The 18731-nt window shown below is 39.3% G+C and overlaps 1 protein-coding gene across 2 annotated transcripts in view; it reads left to right on the forward strand.

Annotated features, from left to right (window-relative positions):
- chrm3a (cholinergic receptor, muscarinic 3a) overlaps positions 1-18731 on the forward strand; it is a 69430-nt gene that overhangs the window by 26139 nt on the left and 24560 nt on the right. The window lies entirely within an intron of this gene.

Consider the following 18731-nt stretch of genomic DNA (forward strand, 5'->3'; position numbering starts at 1 on the left):
GAAGAGGTCACTGGAGAAATCTTTTCAACACAGGAGTATATTGATGAGGACATGTTCTTCAGCCTATTGAAGTCTAGTTTTTTGTTATAAATTACAATAATTACAGTTTGTTAGTGTAAAATCCCACTGCACAGCAGATCTATAGAAGCTACTCTTAATTCCTGCATAGATACAAAATACCCACAAACGAATCATGACAACATACAGAATTTCTGCATTTACTCCACTTTTTAAAGCTCTAATATGGTCTCAGTCTCTGTCATAATCTGTCGGCTGATTCTTGCTGGATATCCTCACCATGTCTGTCAAAATCGAACTGATGGAGTGTTTGTGCAAACAAAAGGTGAATTATAGTGAGGAGAACCAGTCCAGTGGGACTTCATTAGGCAGTGGGGTTCTGCATTATAATACTTCAAACATTATAAAGAAAAAACTATTTGGTATTCAGCTGCAGCACTCAGGGGCTCATACTTGCAATTATGGAATAATCCTTGACTAAGTTAGGAAATCTCTGATCTAACAAGTCCATTGATACACACATGAATGCACACACACACACACGCACACACACACACACACACACACACACACACACACACACACACACACACACACACACACACACACTTACACTTACACTTACACTAAGCTCACTCTGCTTTACTGTCCACACAGTGTTTTGATGAAACTATTGCAGAATTATGGCTTTTTAAAACACTGCAATGTTTGTTTTCAGTCTCCTTTTTAAAAACTCTTCAGCTGTGCCAAATGGGTATCTCAGTCTTCATTAATAGATTTTCAATTTGAGCTAGAAGTGAGGAAGCAGTTGTCAAGGATGTGTGTTTTCTAGGAATGCACTAATCATGTTTTTCTTTGGCCCAAATCCTGATCCAAGTCATTAAATATTTAGTATCTGTCGATTCCAGAGTTGCCAATCTGGTATTTTTAAATTTGCATAACACAGCAGCACATTGAATACGGAATACTAAATACTGACATTAGTAAAGCAGTATAGACATGTTTGACAGAACCGTTTTATCTTACACTTTATGTCATCATTCCATCCATTTTACACTAGTTACACTTGTTTAGTGTGCACTTGAATAAGAATTGTAATAAGAAGAGACATTTTGTTGAGTGCCTAAAGTTTCTGTATTGCTTTGCATAATATTCGTCTTTTTGGATCTGTTGCGACAGCATTTGGACGGCCTCTTTGTCCCCAGCGCTGAAGTTCAAATACAGTTTTTAACCAATTGCAGCACTTGAGAAGCATTGGTACTTGTACAAAGTGTTGCTGAAATAGATGCAAAGTGACTTTTTTTTAACTGCTCTGCTCTCTTCACTGACACTGTGCATATTTGTCTTCATTGAAACAGTTGGCCGCTGTACATTTTTTGTGCAACTCTGTTGTTCTCTTAATCAAACTGTATTTTTGCAATAATTACATTGTTTTAACTGAGCACAATGGAACATTTTGACATCTGGTGTACCTGCAGCACAGTGGATTACAAAAGGATCTGATTTGAATTGATCTTGCTGATTGGCTATGGGACATTTCATTCTCGTGTTCACTTGTTGCCTAGTGTAAATTGCATACTGTGTCTTACAGGTTGGACATAGACATAGATTTCCAGCAATTGTGAAATTGAACACATGGCCTATTATAATGATAATTACATTTCCAGACTATGGAATACTTGGCAATTTAAGTCTTCCTATATGGTATATCTGCAGATTTGGATCGACCAATACAATAAGATTGATCTGTGATGTCACACAGATGTACAGACAATGTGCTCCGTCTAAACCTTAATTGTTATGTGAAATAAAATAACTGTACTTACATGCTACCTTCTCGGACATAATACAAAGTGTATTAAATCTAAACACAACATGTGTATCATTTGTAGCCAGAAACCCCCTGCGTTCTGTAAATTTCTGTCTTTTCCAGCTGTTTATGTATGCGTCACATGTATTAGTTCATTTAGGGGACAGTGGGGGGGCTGAGATGGAGCGGCCCTGTGGGTATGAGGTGCAGCCTCTGGGGAGAGATTGAAGAAGTCATGGATGTTAACGAAAAGGAAAAGTACCACAGCTGCAACACTGCAACACTGCAGACCCAGCTGAGACATTGTTCCTGATGACTTTTTTTATTCTGGAGTCAGACCCTTGAGGTGCTTTCATGTCAAGACTGAATGCTGTGTCATTCCCACTAACGCATGCTATAGAAACACGATACGGTAAACATTTAGTTGTGATTTTATAGTGGCAAAACATGTCAAGAAAGTGTAAAACAAGATATGTTGCTCCACTTTTGTTATTGTCTTGGTACAAAACACAAGTGATCGATAGAACAATTTATAGTAACAAATACCTCATGAGCGGTTTTTGCACTGTTTTGATGAAACGGGTGCTGTTAATATTTAGTAATAATTGTTGATTATTATTTGCATTGCTATTCTCAAGTATCTTCTAGTCTTTTCGCACCCTCACTCACTCACTCACCCACTGAGGTTTGTGGGGATGATGGCACATATTATGTTGCACGTAATGAGTCTAATTTGGTTTGCCGCCATATTGCACAACCCTGTAGCCAAGTCCCTTTCCTGCACTTTACCAGCTCATCCACTGACTGCTTTGTCCAAAGGCAGCTTTGGCTCAAATTGCTGCCTCTCTCTGTCAATATGTTTGCTCCACAGCAATCTGTCTTTTCTGTGATCGAGTTTTCCTGCTGCAAAAAGCTTCCCCTATGCTCAGTATTCTGTCCTGTAATGTCTGTGCACTTATTATGCCTTTCAGGTGCTTCTCTTAAATTTCATTATTACCTTGTTGGTACCGTAAGCTCAATACTCCTACTGTGCACCCTGTACACTTGATATAGGTGATAGAAGTGTTTTCCTATACAAAGCCGTACCACTAACTTCTCAGACATCAGAATTTTTATTGTTATTTTTGTTGTTTGCTGTACAGTTCTGCCCTATCTCCTCAATATGATCTTTGTCATTTACAGCGGCATCATTACACCGTCGTAAGCTTTACCCTAAGTTCTACTGATGTTGGAGTTCCTTTTTTAATCCCTTGCAGTTTCTGCCTGCCAGGTCTTGACTGTGAATATGTTTTCAGCTTCCATCTACAGGTTGAGTGTTGTTCAATTTGTGTGTCGGAACAGTTTAGTACATGAAGTGAGGCACAGCTGTCCTAACAGCCTTTTTCTGCACCCACCACCCACTTTTATGTTCAGATTTTTACATCCATTTCCTTATATTATGCCCATAGTGGAAGCTAAAGGGGAAATTATTCACTTTCCTTATCTGCTGAAAACTTGTTGTGAATAACACCTACACATGGGTGACAAAACCTTGACAATTTTTTTTCCCTCACCTCCCTTCTCTTTTTTCCCTTTCCCTCCCTCCACAAAATTCCCTTGTTTTATTATCCTTCCTACTTCAGCTGCCAGAACACACAGTCCCATACCTGCTGGAGACAGTGTCCAGATGTATCTCTCCAACTTTTCTCCTGTGGCATAAATATATTTTTATGTGGTGGCTTTTCGATTCATGCAGCGCTTCAGTCAACCAGTAGACATGTTATTCTGCAGATGTTGGAATGCATTGGTGGAAACAGCACTGTAGTTTAATCTCTGTACAATATTTAATACTTTACACTATCACCTCTCAAGAGACACTCCGGGAATTTTAATGGATACCTGCTGCACATTACCTTCTATTGGCTATAATGGCTTTAGCTATAATTTGGAAATGTTGTTTTTACAGGATATGTTCACATAACATGAAATATTTCTTCACTGGCAACATAACTTAGCGTTCAAACGAAGAAACTAAAATATGTTAGAATCTGAATCAAACCTACTTATATTATCTAGCTTCTTTACATAACAACATGTTTTAATTTTAGTGTAAATTAACCATTTCATGGGCTTTATAGTTTTACTGGACCTTGCACATTCTGTAAAGTATGAGCCGGACAAATGACAAAATACTTGTTTTTTAAAAGCAGTCCATTTAAAGGCAAGAGTATAGTATAGTCAGGACACTTCATTAAATTTTATGAGCTCAGAATGACTTCATCTCACTAAGTGTTGTTTTAGCACTTAAAGTTATTGACTAGAACAAGGCAGTTTTTAATTTGGGGGAGGAAAAAAACATATTGCCTTTTAGCCAATGATTTTTAGGCTTTAATTCTCTTTCTTTCCTAAATCAATTTGGCCATTTCTATAGCCCAGTCTTGAGTTTAATTTGCCAGTCTCTCTGCTTCTGTTGCTCAGTGTCGTCCACTATGTATTTCTGACATAACATTAGTCTGATAGCTGCTAATTAACAAATGTTAGCATGCTGAACTAAGATGGTGAGCATGGAAAGCATTACTTGATAAACATCAGCATGTTAGCATTGTCATTTTGAGCCTGTTAGTATGTCGACATTAGCATTTAGCTCAAAGCACCTCTGTGCCTAAGTACAGTCTCATAGAGCTGCTAGCATGGCTGTGGACTCTTAGTCTTGTTAATATAAATGTCACAATATTATCCTGAGGCCTTGAAGTAAATGACAACAGTATACAGGAGTTCTTATCTGCAGTGTCTGGTGCAAAACCAAACTGTGTATGCCACAGATACACAAATGAAGAGGAGAAGGGCTCACAACTCACAATTGATGTATTCGACTTTGTAGGTCTGTTATAATCCACTCATCTTCCTCAATTCAGTGGCAAAAGACCAAATAAGAACACCCTCAAAAGGAAAATAAATATTTCAGGCAGGCGTGTTCATCTTTTCAAATACGAATTTCTTCTAGCATCTCTCAAGTTACTTACCAAATTCTCCCGTAAACCTTGAGCACACACTTTCTTCTTTTTGTCTTTTGACCTTCTGTCACACCAGTTTAGTTATTTGGTTTACACAACCCCGTAGGAATTTTTCCTTTTCAAAGTTAGTGATAGAAATCGAGGCATGCGTCATAATGCCATGGTGAGGGATTGGTAAACTGTATCTGCTGAACACCGTATCTTATGTCTGTATCATTATGATGATAAATGATCACAGCTTCCACATTCGCTAAGCCACAGAAAGACAGTAAAGGATTGAGACATCTGAGCAGAGCATCTTGAGTGCAAATTTTTTCTTAAACTATTCTGACAAACAGGCGTACTTTCAGGAGTTTTATTCACAAAGGTTTCAAAGAGCAAACCAAACCAAACACAGGGAACGTCATCTCTTTGACATATAAGTCTGAGAGTCAAAGCCAGTAAAACATCGTCTTTATTGGAGCATTTGACTCATTTTTTCACAGTCATTGTTGTATTTCTCTGTGTGGAAATTCTGCAATATTTTTCCTTAGTCTACACTGGGCAATTCTTATTGGTCTGAAGCAGAATGTCTACTTTCCTTATCTCAAAACGCAGTCCTCTATTCATTTGTTTTCTGTCATACTGTACCTTCCTAACTCTCTCCTTGGTTGTTCACTCTGTCCGCACCCTCCCCACTCTTCTCCATTTTGTTCTTATGCTCCCCTCATTTCTCTTTCACCAGGCCATCCATTATAGGCTGGGTGTCATTGAGAAGCTGGTCCTGGTGTGATGCATTGTGTGCGGTGTAATCCACAGATATGGCTTCTGTGTGATAAAGACTGCTTATGGAATGAGGGGACATCTGTCCTGTGGACCTGTGTTGCTCTGAACTGAAGTGAACCATGTGTTGAACACTCACAGTGGGAAAAGGGATTTGCAAACTGGAAGTACTTCCAACAAATGGCTTGAGTGATGTGAAAACAAAAACTGTTTAATTCCCCTTTCCCCTTAACAGGACAAGATTGCTTGTATGCTATGCAATGGACTTATTTTGTCACATTTAGCTCAGAATTTAAAGTTTTGTTAGTCTTGACATTTCCATACAAAGGAAGCAGTTTCTCTCTTTCTTTTATCTTCCATTCATCTTCTCACCATCTGATGCTAATGTTTGATTCGTTTCCAACTTCACTTGGAACCAAACCTCTCTTCCATTTTTAGGGGTCAAGGTGTCTGAAGATCTGAATTGATGATTCTGGCTTTAATTAGTATAGCCTGTTTTAGTGATATCAGCAATTCTTTACAGGCTATGCTAATCTGTGCCAGAATCAGCAATGCAATGGGGACGGAAGCATCTCTTCATGACGTACATTAAGGCTGTTTATGGCGCTGTTGTCATTCCCTAAATTTCTCTTTTTATTTATTGCTGGTTTTGAGTCAATGCTTTGAAATATAACAGAGCAACAAAAAATAGTTCCTCAAGCTGGATGGAAGTTGATAAAGGCCTCCTGTCAAAGTGCAGGTCTAGAGACAAGATATCATTTGTAATTACCAGAATGAAAAATGCCAGTGTACTCGAGGTCTATATGTCTTATGTGCTGCAATCAAGTTGCCTTTTCTGAGGCATCCACTGGGCAACAACTTGATGAGTGTAAATGTCAAAGATGATGTCAGTATCTCACCCCTCCCCCTGTTTTCTCATTTCACCTTTGTTGTTGGATAAGGTGGATCACTGGTTTGAAAAAGTGCAGACAACACTGGCTCCAGTAGCTGCTGCTACCATGCTGTACTATGTTAAAGGTGCCTAACCTGTAGACATTTAATTAAATAGCATGCCAGCCCTTTTAAAAAAGCTATTATCTCTGCAGAAGCTTGTTTGACCCCTACGATGATAAATATATAATGCTGTGTCTTCTTCTTAAGGCACATACATTGGAGTATTTTGAACAATCTGTTTTAAAGTTGTAATCCTCAATATTTTCAACATATCAAACTCAATTTTTGATACTGTTTACTGCCATTAAATGTATTTACACTCATTAGTTACCTCTCTGCATAGTAGTTTGCATTATCTGTGGCAGAGTCCGCCATTCCCGTGCTGCATTCAAATTGTAGGTGCATGCGCAAGGGATTTACAGGAAGCAATGCACGCATAAACCGGGTAAGATTTGGATGTCACGTAATGAAACGAAATATATTTGCATCAGGAAGTGTAGCCACACAAATTTAAGATTATACTAAAACACAATTCACTTAAGATATAAAATATCATGCTTATCGCTCACAACTGATAAATGGTGCTTTAACTTTGAGAAAATCTTCCCTTTGTGTGACTTTACTGCTCCAGGGGTAGAGCACAGTGTGCATCCGACTAATACTGACATACAGGTGAGCCGCCTGTAAACCAGGGCTCTAAGGGACTGGCATTCTGCTGTGGCCTTTGATTGGCAGGGGAGCAAATGGCACCAGCATCTGGAGGCACTTGGATCAGACCCTGATAAAAAATGCAGACACACACAGACACAGAGACGGACGGATGAACGCATGTGAACACACACACTTGCAACTGGCCTCGCACTAACCCTCCAGCCCTCTTTGCTTTGTCTGGCTCCGAGCAGGAATATCAGGCCACCTGTGTAGGCTTCACTTTGAAGCAGCCGAGAGAGGAAATGTGCTCTCATTAACATAATCACCCACAGAGTTTTTTCTCATGTATGAGCTTTAAAGCTTAATGTTTTAAGTAATTTGTCATTAATCATTATTTAGCTTTCAAGAGGGACATGATTCTAGTTCTAGTTCTACAGTCTCTCCATTTCTCTCACGCGCACAATTTACTCTGAAATTTGCAACATGCTTGAGACTCAGGGTGATTGATTTTGGTATTTAGTATATTAGTCTACTGCCCACCGTGTCATGTTATCTACATCTATGTTGATGAATCATCTGCCTTTATGGCTAACAGCAATTAACTTGCATGTTTAAGTTTCCATCCATCTTGTCCAGCTGTTTTTAAATCCCTAGTGTGGCTGTTTAAATCAGACCTACAGAGCATTCGACTTTACAGAAAGCCAATGATTGCATTACAACCCCCCCCCCCCCTCCACCCCTCCACCCCTCCACCCCTCCACCCTTACATCAACTTAGGCCCAATACAGTTAATGCTCTCAATTATCTATTCCCTAGTCTGGCTTTTATCCTTGTCTGTCTCCTCAATCATCTCATCAATGGAAATCATATTTTAATTTATATGGGCAATTATGTTAATGTCACTTTGGTAAAATGTAGGTAATTGGTACAGCTTTTCCCCCCACTGCTCACATGTCTTAATATCCAGCAAAACTGATTTTCTTCCTGTAAAATGTATATGTATAAATTGTGACCCATGTGGTGTATTTATGGATATACCTTTGTATATATATATATATATATATATATATATATATATATTTTAATAGCTTGCAAATTTATGACAGTAGTGACATTTTCTACTCATACTTTCCTCCTCAGCCTGTGACCTGTACTCCACTGGTCAGTGTTAGACCCTGTTTAACCTTGCTGATAACACCCCAGCTGAAACCTGCCCATCGGCAGGGAGAAAGAATGGAGTAAAGTGCAGGGCCTCCTGAGGTCACCTCTGCACAGTGTCATACTCCAGAGCGCCAGGCCCCTCCATTTAGCAAAGTAATTTGACTCATTACCTCCCTCCTCTCAAAACTGTATGCATGGAAAGTGTTATGCCTGAGCAGCTATAGGCTCTTAAGCTGCCTTACTTTATGAGGTACCTGCGGTGTGTGTGGGTGCACGAGCGTTCGCACATGCTGAGTATCTCTCCCTCTGTTTCCAAACATTGATAAGTCGCTCGGAGGCAGAATTTCTGTACTTTGCATCATAGCCTGCAGCAAAAAAAAAAACTACAACGCAAGTTCAATTTTCACTTTTCATTTGCAGTAAATCAAGACGTGAACATATGATAAGTAATTGGAATGCAAGTAATTTGCTAGTGCACAGAGGAAAAATAAACTTGAGTTATTGAAGATGGAGGTGCTGTATGCAACATAGTTCACCCTCTGCTGTGTTTGGCAACTGGTTTTTATATATATATATATATATATATATTTATATATATATATATATATGTATTATGATTTGTAAAAGCTGACTTTTCAAAGAATCTGTGGGGCTGACAGTGACAGATTTTTTACAATTTGATGCATTGTTATGATGGAAACTAAGACGATATATGCTGTTAGACAATATAAATGGCATCTATCTCTTTATTATCTGTAAGTGTAGTAGGCCATTGTGAGCAAATTCAATGAGCAGAACTTCTTTATGACAATGTTGAATTTGTATTTATCCTTTTGCATCAATTTTCCTATTTTGTCAGGTGTTTCACTTCCCATGCTACATGTTATGCCATCAGTCTGCCTTTGTTCTTGCATTTAGACAGAACCTATGAGTATGACAGAAAGATGGATATGATGTGTGAGGAACTTCTCCGATTACATTTGGACAATGTGACTTTAATGGAGCTTCAATTCTAATGTACACTTTCTTGTTCATTTCTCAGGAACATTCAAGCCCGGCTGCCCCTTGTCCATCAGCTAAGCTAACTGCCAGTGTGATTTGTGCCGTGCAATAGTGCTCATGGCCATTTCCTCTGTGAGTTATTGGAGCCCAGAATACCACCCTGTCATGCAATTAATGACACTCCATTGATTCTGCCCATTCCCTTTTGGCAGGGAAAAAAAGGTCTCTAGTGGGTTGTTCTTCCCTGGGGATGCTTATGTTAGTCACAGATTTCTTTGGCTTAATGCACTTAGTTTAAATTTTTCTCTGGGGACATAACCGGCAGAGCTTCACCAAAATATTAACCTTAACAGACACTAAATCAGGAGGGCGCTCTGCATTTGATTTGCAGGCGAGTGCTGCCTGGTTTATTTGCCAAAGCTAACGTTGTGTTAAAGTGGATTTTTATGCCCAGTCAAACATGTCTGCTTTTCAACATTTCACTTCACACGGTGAGACTGAGGTCAGTTCAAGCTGGCTGAGGTCTGAATATTCATGATCAGTTCAAAGTACTGTTGGGATTGGATAAAAAATCATTTTTACCCACGGCATTCAGCTCATTAAGGACTCATATGATTTGATTTGAATTCCAAGATTTAAATAGTAGGGTGGATTATTTCTCATCCCAGTGGATTTCAGCAGGAAGGCTCAAACCAGTCTCTGACAAAAAAATGATCATTATCATCCTCCTCCAGTTCTTACTGTCTCTCTCTCTCTCTCTCTTGTGATAGGTTTTCCTGCCCATTATTGTACCTCCTCCGTCTTCTTTCTCCTTCCTGCCATTATACAGCATACTGTACGCCATATTAAGTCAGAAATAACCTTACAGATGCACTTGCATCCACACTCACAAAATTCACATGGCTGGCAGATGGCACAGAAAGTCCTCCATCAGCATTATAGGGCGGGGGACTGTGTTATTGGTCAGCATCCAATACTCAGGGACACAGAATCCTGCAGTATGAGGAATATTGAGAGGAAAGTAAGAGCTCTCGTATGTATTGAGAGTGGTAAAGGCAAGGTTGGAGAGAGTTGTGAGTAGCGTGCAGTTCAGCTATAAAACCTCTAACTTTCCAAACTTATGACACGGAGCATAAAAGATTTACCTTGAATGAACCCCAATTGGATTTTCTTCACCTCCACGACCTTGATGATGGCTCGATCTATGCACACTGAGAGACTCTGACTTCATAAGTCTCATGCAGCTAGAAAATGTAAAGAAAAAAAATACCGTGTTCATACAAATTACATATTTTAACACCCCAGTGCTGCTTCGACCTCTCATAATGTTTTACAGTATTATCTTAACAGTGGGAGGTTTTTTTTTTTATCACACTACATTTCAGAGGGACATATTGTACTTTTTACACGACTAGGTTTATCTTATTTTACATACAGAACATATGACTAGTTTATAGAATATGGTATAGATGAAATGAATATCAATTAGCTCCCTCTCAACCATCTACAACATTAAAATGCATTGTACACAATAATGCATCAGTAATAATCATCAAATAATATAATATATAATAACAATGATGGGGGCCATTCTGCTGCATAATGGGTGCTTTCACTTTTGATACTTTAAGTACATCTTGCTGATAATACTTCTGTATTTTATCAGATACCACCACGGCGAGCTACAAATAATACTCAAGAAGCACTAAGTGATAATAAACAGAAGAAAATTGCATTCTTTTTAAACAGGTAGTCCTGAATTCTTTCTAATAAGAAGTTTTGGAGGATTTAGAAGCATTGAATGTCTATATAACATCTTGGAAGGATGAAAATCTGATTTCTGTTGAGACGGCCGATGACTCACTTTTCACAGCTGACAAACTTGCTGGGCATCCGCTCGTCTGCTGAGTTTCCCTGGTTTCTCAGCTCTTTAGGAAATGAATGCCTTGTTGATCATGTTGTGCTATGTGTGAACAGAAGGTCAAAGTTTGCCTTAATTTCCTTGAGCTTAATTTACTGACCTCTTACGCATTTTATCTATAATGATAAAAAGTGTGTTGCTCCTTTTCAGGTATAAATGAAAGTGAAATGTCTTTCCTTCTAGCTCTTGTAAAAGGGTTTGGACTGTAGCTCCAGAACAAGAAGAGCTTGCCTTATAAAGTTACATTCACCTTTATAAAGCACACAACAGCCGAACACATTCACTCGCACAATGCAATCAATCCAACTTGCTATCAATGAAACAGCTAACTGGCTAATGTATTTCTGTCTTGATTTCCTGTCTCGCCCAGTTTCTAGGTTGTATTAGTTAGTGCGTGTGTTCACCTCACTTTCACTGCAATGTGACTCTCCACACAAGTGTACGCAATGAGATTGAAAATCTCAGCAAGACCAGCAGCAATGAATATTGTCTAGCTGATTCTGCTGCTGCGCCTGCCGCTGATGGAGACAAAGGCAGAGACAATGAGGTTTGATCTGATGTGAATTCAGATAGCCACCTCTGTGTGTAGCCAGAGGAGCGCCTCGGTGTCATGGTGTTAATGGCTTCACTAGGACCACATAATGCAAAGCCAATGCCTCAGGGCGCCAACTGAACCACGCTTATGAATTTGTCCTTGTGAACATGCAGCAGAGAGGAATGTGAATGACAAACATTTCTCAGTTCAGCCCATTATGATGTACGGTAATTCAAATTTGTACCTAGCTGCTCTAATCAAATCCACGGCATGAAGTTGCAGATATGAGAGTCAGTTATATTCAAAGTATTCCCCCACAGCTCCGACACACCTGCTTTTTTAATTCAGCATGTCTGAAATCACATGCCCCTATCTTAAATGCCTGTGGTTGTGTATGGAGCTACCATACTAAAACTGTCACGGGCATCTATGGGTGATCATAGATGAGAACAACAAAAGTGGCTAAAAGCTGTGGGATTTCACAAGTTTCTGGAAGGAAGGGAGGAAACCAAAGGCGAGGACAGAATGAGGATGTGGGAAAGCCGGGGCGGATCAAGAGAAAACTGAAATTGAGAGATTTCTGATGGTAAAAGAAAAGAACAAAGACCTTGAAGAAGGGAGGAGAGAGGACAAGACAGAAGACAGATAAGAACTGTTGGAAGAGCTGCAGCTCTCCTCTGTCCAAGTGGCTGCTGCAGAGTTAGACGAATTGATAAGTATGCATAGTTAATAAAATCTATAGCCATCTGTCTTAGAGTTATGGTCTTTCTGTGACAAGAGCTCTGTCACATGGTGGGCTAGAGGAAAAAATGACGAATGAATGAGGAGTTAATTGGACTTGACCGGATAGAGGATTGAATATTCACATTAGTTGCAGCTCTATATTACTACAGTATGACATACCTGACTGGTCTGTTTTTGCCACAGACATAGTGATGTTTGTATATAACCCCCCTTATGCTTTTGGTTTAGCTTTTATCTCTGATTGTCTAAACATTGTAAACAGCAGTGTATATATGTACATTTTCAAACTACATCTTCTAAAATTCATGTTTTCCACAGTGATTACAGGCATAATTTAGTTTGTTATTGTTTGTTTATTTATTAATTTTTTTCTCATAAGATTCCAGCACAAGCCACAATCTTATCCTCTGTTTGGGTGGCCAGTACTTGGCATACCTCAGTCATGACTAAGCCAAGACATGATTCATAACAAACTGAGGTTTGCTTCAAACAGAAAGCGGCTCTGTACATTCTGTGTGCTAACACAATCACAGCACCAGGACAGTGGTGTAACTGACACCTGACCTAGCAGCCAAAAATAGCATGTCATTTGTTTGATCGCAAACTTAATACAGGTCACGTGCCGTGTAATATCACCAAATTCAATTCCCAAGTGAGGAAGTGGAGGAGAGGGCCATAAAATACAGTATGTCCTCACTCACACAGGCCGGAAATCTGACTTCCAAATGGCTCCATGGATAATTTAAGGTTCACGGCAATAAATGTCTCACATGGCAGTATTTCATTAGGCCAGGCGCTCGGGTTATAAAATGCTTACTTGATTCTGTTGTCTCACCTCCCACAGTTAGAACGCTATTTCATCCCTCACATGAAACCTTATCTCAGCCGGTCCTCAACACCTTAAATGCATGTTCACCTCACACAGATTTAATTATGCATTAGCAAAAAAAAAAAGAAGAACAGCGCTGCACAGCAACCCCCAACTGAGAAACTGACTGGCTGTGATTGTCAGCTTTGTGAGCATGAAAGACATGTTATAAAATGTAAAGTGGTATTTCTTTTCAATACCGTGCACGTAGTCTCCTGATTCTCTGCAGCTCTGCCAGGGATGACTGATGCGTCCTCAGAGGAGGAGCAGGCCTTCCTTAATGGATTTTCACTTTTATAAAAGTATCTTTCAACCTAGTGCCTTTGGAATGCTCTCAATCTGAATTTGAAGTGACACCACGTTGCGAGGACAGTCTCACTTTTGGGGGAAGTCCTCCCTCGTTCTCCTTGAGTGACTGGGATTGCTGAAGAGTGTCGCTGTGTTCAGTGCTGAGCCGTCGCTCTCTGTGAGATTCGTCCGACTCTTGAAGACAGCTAAAAAGTTTCCTGTCACGAAAGTGTCTGTAGGTAGATGGGTGTAACTCTCCGCTGTAATTCTGTCTCCCTATTGAACTGCTGCCTGTGACTTACAAACGATGCTGTTACATTCATTGGCATGTGCCTCCTCTGATAGACAGCTATGGTAGCTACTGTACAGTTGGAAGGCTTCATGCTTGTCATTCTTCATTTCTATCCTGTTGCGCTGTATTTTCAGAGCACTACGAAATGCAGTTTGCGTTATGCATGTACTTTAAGCAGCAAATGATAACTGACAAGGTGATTAAGACAGGTTATTAAGCACACCATAGACACGTCGTACTTGTCTTGTTAAATTTGTGCTATTGCTTAATTTTAAACGTCTGTCAGCTGTCACCACTTTAATCGGTACACTCAGTGATAATTGTCAGGATTTGTTATAAGTCGATTATTATTTTGAAGGGTGATTGCCAAAGCGTCTGTAATGTCAAGCAAATGCTCACCGCGCATTTTGATGTAGACCACTTGTTATTCAACGGAGGTGGTTTGGGTCTCATAGATGGCTAAAATGAATCCCCTGTCTTATTGATGATCCCACAAAAGGCAGGGTAATTCTGAGAATCAGCAATTAGGCTTAAAGTCTGAAAATAATAAGTTATTGTAGTGACTAATTCTTTTCCACATTGTATGTATGTGTTCTCACTTGCAGTCTGAAAGACTCTGTATTTGCTCAGTTCAGCCTCTCTGAATATGTAACCATACGGAGCGTTCACACCTGGAGACAGCACTGGTGGATTTATGTTTTTGTTTGTCCCGTCTCTTCAAGGACATCACCTTCATATACCAATCTCAATTTCCCCCGGACAACTTTTTTCTAATGATGAATTGTCTCTCTAAAGTAATTTTGAATTACTTTGAATGACAGCTATAAAATGACTTTCAGGGGTAATGATAACAGAAAGTAGGAGTTGAATGCAAGAATCTGTTGCTTGATGAAGGAAGTCTCGCAGCTCTATTATTCAAGTCTCCATCATTACTTTGAAAGAAGAAGAAAAGAGCATTCCTCTCATTAGATAGTGTGAAGGCAGAGACTTTTCATTGTGACACATCTTAGGAGCAGTTCTGTTAGATCTCAAGACATTTTAAAGGGAGCTGCTGATGTTTGAAAAAGTGTCTGCATTCAGATGCCTCTGCTGCGCACAAACTCTGAGATAATGATACTCAATGAATCCAGATAAACTGGTAGCTACGGGAAGTTTAGAGAGTTGACCGTTAAGCCCCTGCTGCTACACCTGTCAAGCTTTCTATTCTCACAAAGCACATATGCAGTTTACAGTGATGATGATGGCAAAGTTACCACTCGAAATTCATTTTTTTTTTACCAGCAGCAGCAAGCTAGCTTTTTAAGCTAACAACAGTTCCATGAGTTTTTTGAAAACACTGTCTCTGGCAGCTCAGAAATATCTTGTAAAGTTAAGTATGCACCTGATGGCTACATACTTATACATACATATCCAGCTAAATGACTGAGGCTAAAGCAGGCAAAAAGTCAACATCCGCACCAGCTCGCCTCTAGATGATCCATGAAATAGACAGAAGAAACAGCATTTTTCTTGTATTGCAGTGTAAAGCTTGCTAGTGAAAATGTAAGATCAGCCTGTTATTTAATTCTAACACGGCCCTGTTTGGTTGCTTACGTACTTGGATAAACAAGAAGGAGGTGAAATGTTTGCTTTGTTGTGCAAAGAAAAGGCTTTTAGGATGGGCCTTTTTGTAACGTAACCTGTAAACCCACAACATTTAACTAACTGTTAATGACATGCTCATTGGCCTTGGAAGTAATGCCAGATTTCTACTGTAAGTAGAAAGCTAGTTAGCCGGACATGCTAATATTTGCAGTTTACATTAGAGCAGATAAACACAAAGATGAATCAATTGCTTACACTTTTGCTGTTGTGTTTTTGGTTGGGGAAGACAAAAAAATACACCTCTCTTTAAACTCTTTAAATACAGCTTATCTTTCTTACTACAGCCCCATGCACACAAATTCATCATGTGGAGAACTCCAAAGCTTGACACACCTGCTAAGCTATGATTGGGAGTTTTTATTGCACTGTAATGATTCGTGCCACTGAATTTAATAAAAAAAACATGCATCTTGGAGATTTTGTTATTGAAAAGCAAAGCTGCTGATACAACTGATTTTGTTGTGAGTCTACGAAGTTGAGAAAAAACAACTTCATGATGGCACATTCCAACAGCAATTTTTCCTAGCTTTAACTCCTCTTCCCTGAATCTCAGTGCGGTTGTACGTTACCGTCATTGTGCACTGAGGAGGACAGAGCAGTGTAGCCAGGTGGAACCAACTGTAATTAGACCGTAGAGAGAAATGATGGACACGCAAAGCAGTCACAGACAATTTACCCCAGAAGAGAAGATACATTCTCTGCCTTTTCCGCCCCAACACTCCCTTCCTGCACTGCAGCTTCTCACAACTCCAGCAGCCCAGTCGGATGTTACAACCACATAATCACCACATAATCAACTCTCTCATTATAGGTCATAACTAGTTTTTATGTGTTCATATTTTTCTGCTTACCTTGACCTGCCCTTTCTCGCCTCTCACATCCTGAAGTTATTCCTCGTTACCTGCAGGCATCCTCTTTCGTAATATTTAAGTTGCAGAGACACCTGTTTGCACTTTCCTGCTTTTTTGTTCTTTTTCCATTTGTCTTCCCTCCTGGCATTCAGTTAAATAGATTGTGTTTACTCACTGTTGTCCTTTACAATGACATACTCCAACATATTTTGAGTGATTTTTTTCACTCATGGCACTATCATCGTCGTCACCCTGAGCCACATAGTTTTAAATCACCCTTTTCCCTAAGGATAATTTTTCATGATAATGGGTAGTTTCATATTGGCAAAATGCCTCTTGGCATAGACCGTAGTGCTGTATTGTCTCCTTCCAAACTGTGCGTTTTCACATTTTTACAGCTTGGCTATCCATCACACATGCCGTGTTTGTCTGTCTCCAGGGTAGAGGTGATTTATTATCCCACTGGAAATTACTGTGCTGATGCTGTCGTTTGGTTAAAAAGAAAAACACCCGAACGAGAGAAATTCTGGGGAGAGAAATAGAGACGAAGCAGTATTTTTTCTTCTTGATCGTCCGCGCAAATTAAGGAAGTTAGAGCTGTTTTTTGAATGTATGAAAGAGACTCAACCAAAGACAATTTGGCGAATTTCCCCTCTGTCTTAATCTCACTCTCCGGTTACCCCCATGCAGTTGCTAAAACCTTATTATAAATTTCATCCAACTTGCATCATCTTGAAGGCATCATCAAATTAGTTTTACCAAAGTATCTTTTTTTTCCATTTCCACATCAGTATTAGCATTAACATTTATTTGCGGACGAATACTGAAAAAGACAGGCCTTGCTACTTTCATTCAATAATGTGCCAACATGCATCCTCCTCAATTATTATTATATGGCCCTCAGCAATGAGACTGCAGGAGAAATAAAAGTACAATTACAGGTGGAGTGAGAATCAAATGTTTTTTTTTATCGGTTCCTGGCAAAAACAAAACAAAACTCGCCACAAGAAGCAAACAGCCATCACATTATTGTGTTTTCAGACAGGAGAAAAAGTCAATATAGAGGTGACAGTGATGTCTTCTAGTGAGTATTGATGGACTCCTCACCACCAGTGAAGGTTAATGATATATGCATACATGTAATGACAAACCAATTACGATCATGCTGTAAATGTGTAACATGTGTCACCTTCTAAAATTGATTGAGTTTGTTTCCACTGTGCACCTTCTCTGTGTAACTTAATGTAATGTAACCTGCAGTTCAGTTTGCTGGGAAAATACAGAGGACATGACTCCAGCGTCCTCAGTGGTGGCTGCAGCTCTGACTCTGACAGCTCAAACAGTTTCTTCTCTAAAGGATACAATTATTGATACACAGCAAAAGACGTCGGTCTACCGCTTTGGTGCTGGCTGAAATATCTCTACAACTATTTGGTACATTGCATTAGCTCAAAGCACCTCTGTGTATCCTCTGTAGAAGTCTTATTTAAATAAATATCCTGTGACATCAATAATTTGTAAAAGGTTATGAAGTCACAGGTAAATAGTTTTTGATAAGCAAAGCAATATGAAAGAAACTGATTTTGAATAGCACATATTAGCAGTTACTGTATTTCACTTGATTAACACTGGTTAACAAACAACATCTGGCTTTTATTGATTTTGGCATTTAACTTTTAATGTTTCATCCAACTAAGTTTTGTGGCAATCTGGGACCTGTGTGTGTGTGTGTGTGTGTGTGTGTGTGTGTGTGTGTGAGACAAATGCAGGAAATGAGAGAAACACAGAAACAGAATGGTTTTGACAGATCTTGGCTGGTGTTATACAATTTGGCATTCAGCTTTTTCAAATATTTAGCTCCAAAGATGAACTGCAGATTCAGATTGTGCTGCTTCCTACGTGAGGGCCAACACAAAGTGGGTATTATTGAACATGTCATGCATTTATGACATACTGTACTGAATTGAATGAACTATCCAAAACTGAAAAATTGCACCTATTAGGTAAGAAGTCCATCGCAAACTTTTCCTTGACTAGATTAAATCAATTATCCTTAAAATATAATTTACCAGGCAAATAGATAAAAACGTTTGCTTATTTTACACATGTATGAAGGTAAAGGATTATCTTCTTTTCTTTGGAAGAATTGGGTGAGCAACATATAAGACATGTCATTCAGTGTAAAAGTGGACAAAAGATGTCTGAGATTGGATTTAGGGGTAAATCTTTTGCAGGAGAGAGCTGCCGGGGTCCATTGA

This window comes from Enoplosus armatus, chromosome 12 (assembly GCF_043641665.1).
Source record: "Enoplosus armatus isolate fEnoArm2 chromosome 12, fEnoArm2.hap1, whole genome shotgun sequence".
Classification (NCBI taxonomy): domain Eukaryota; kingdom Metazoa; phylum Chordata; class Actinopteri; order Centrarchiformes; family Enoplosidae; genus Enoplosus; species Enoplosus armatus.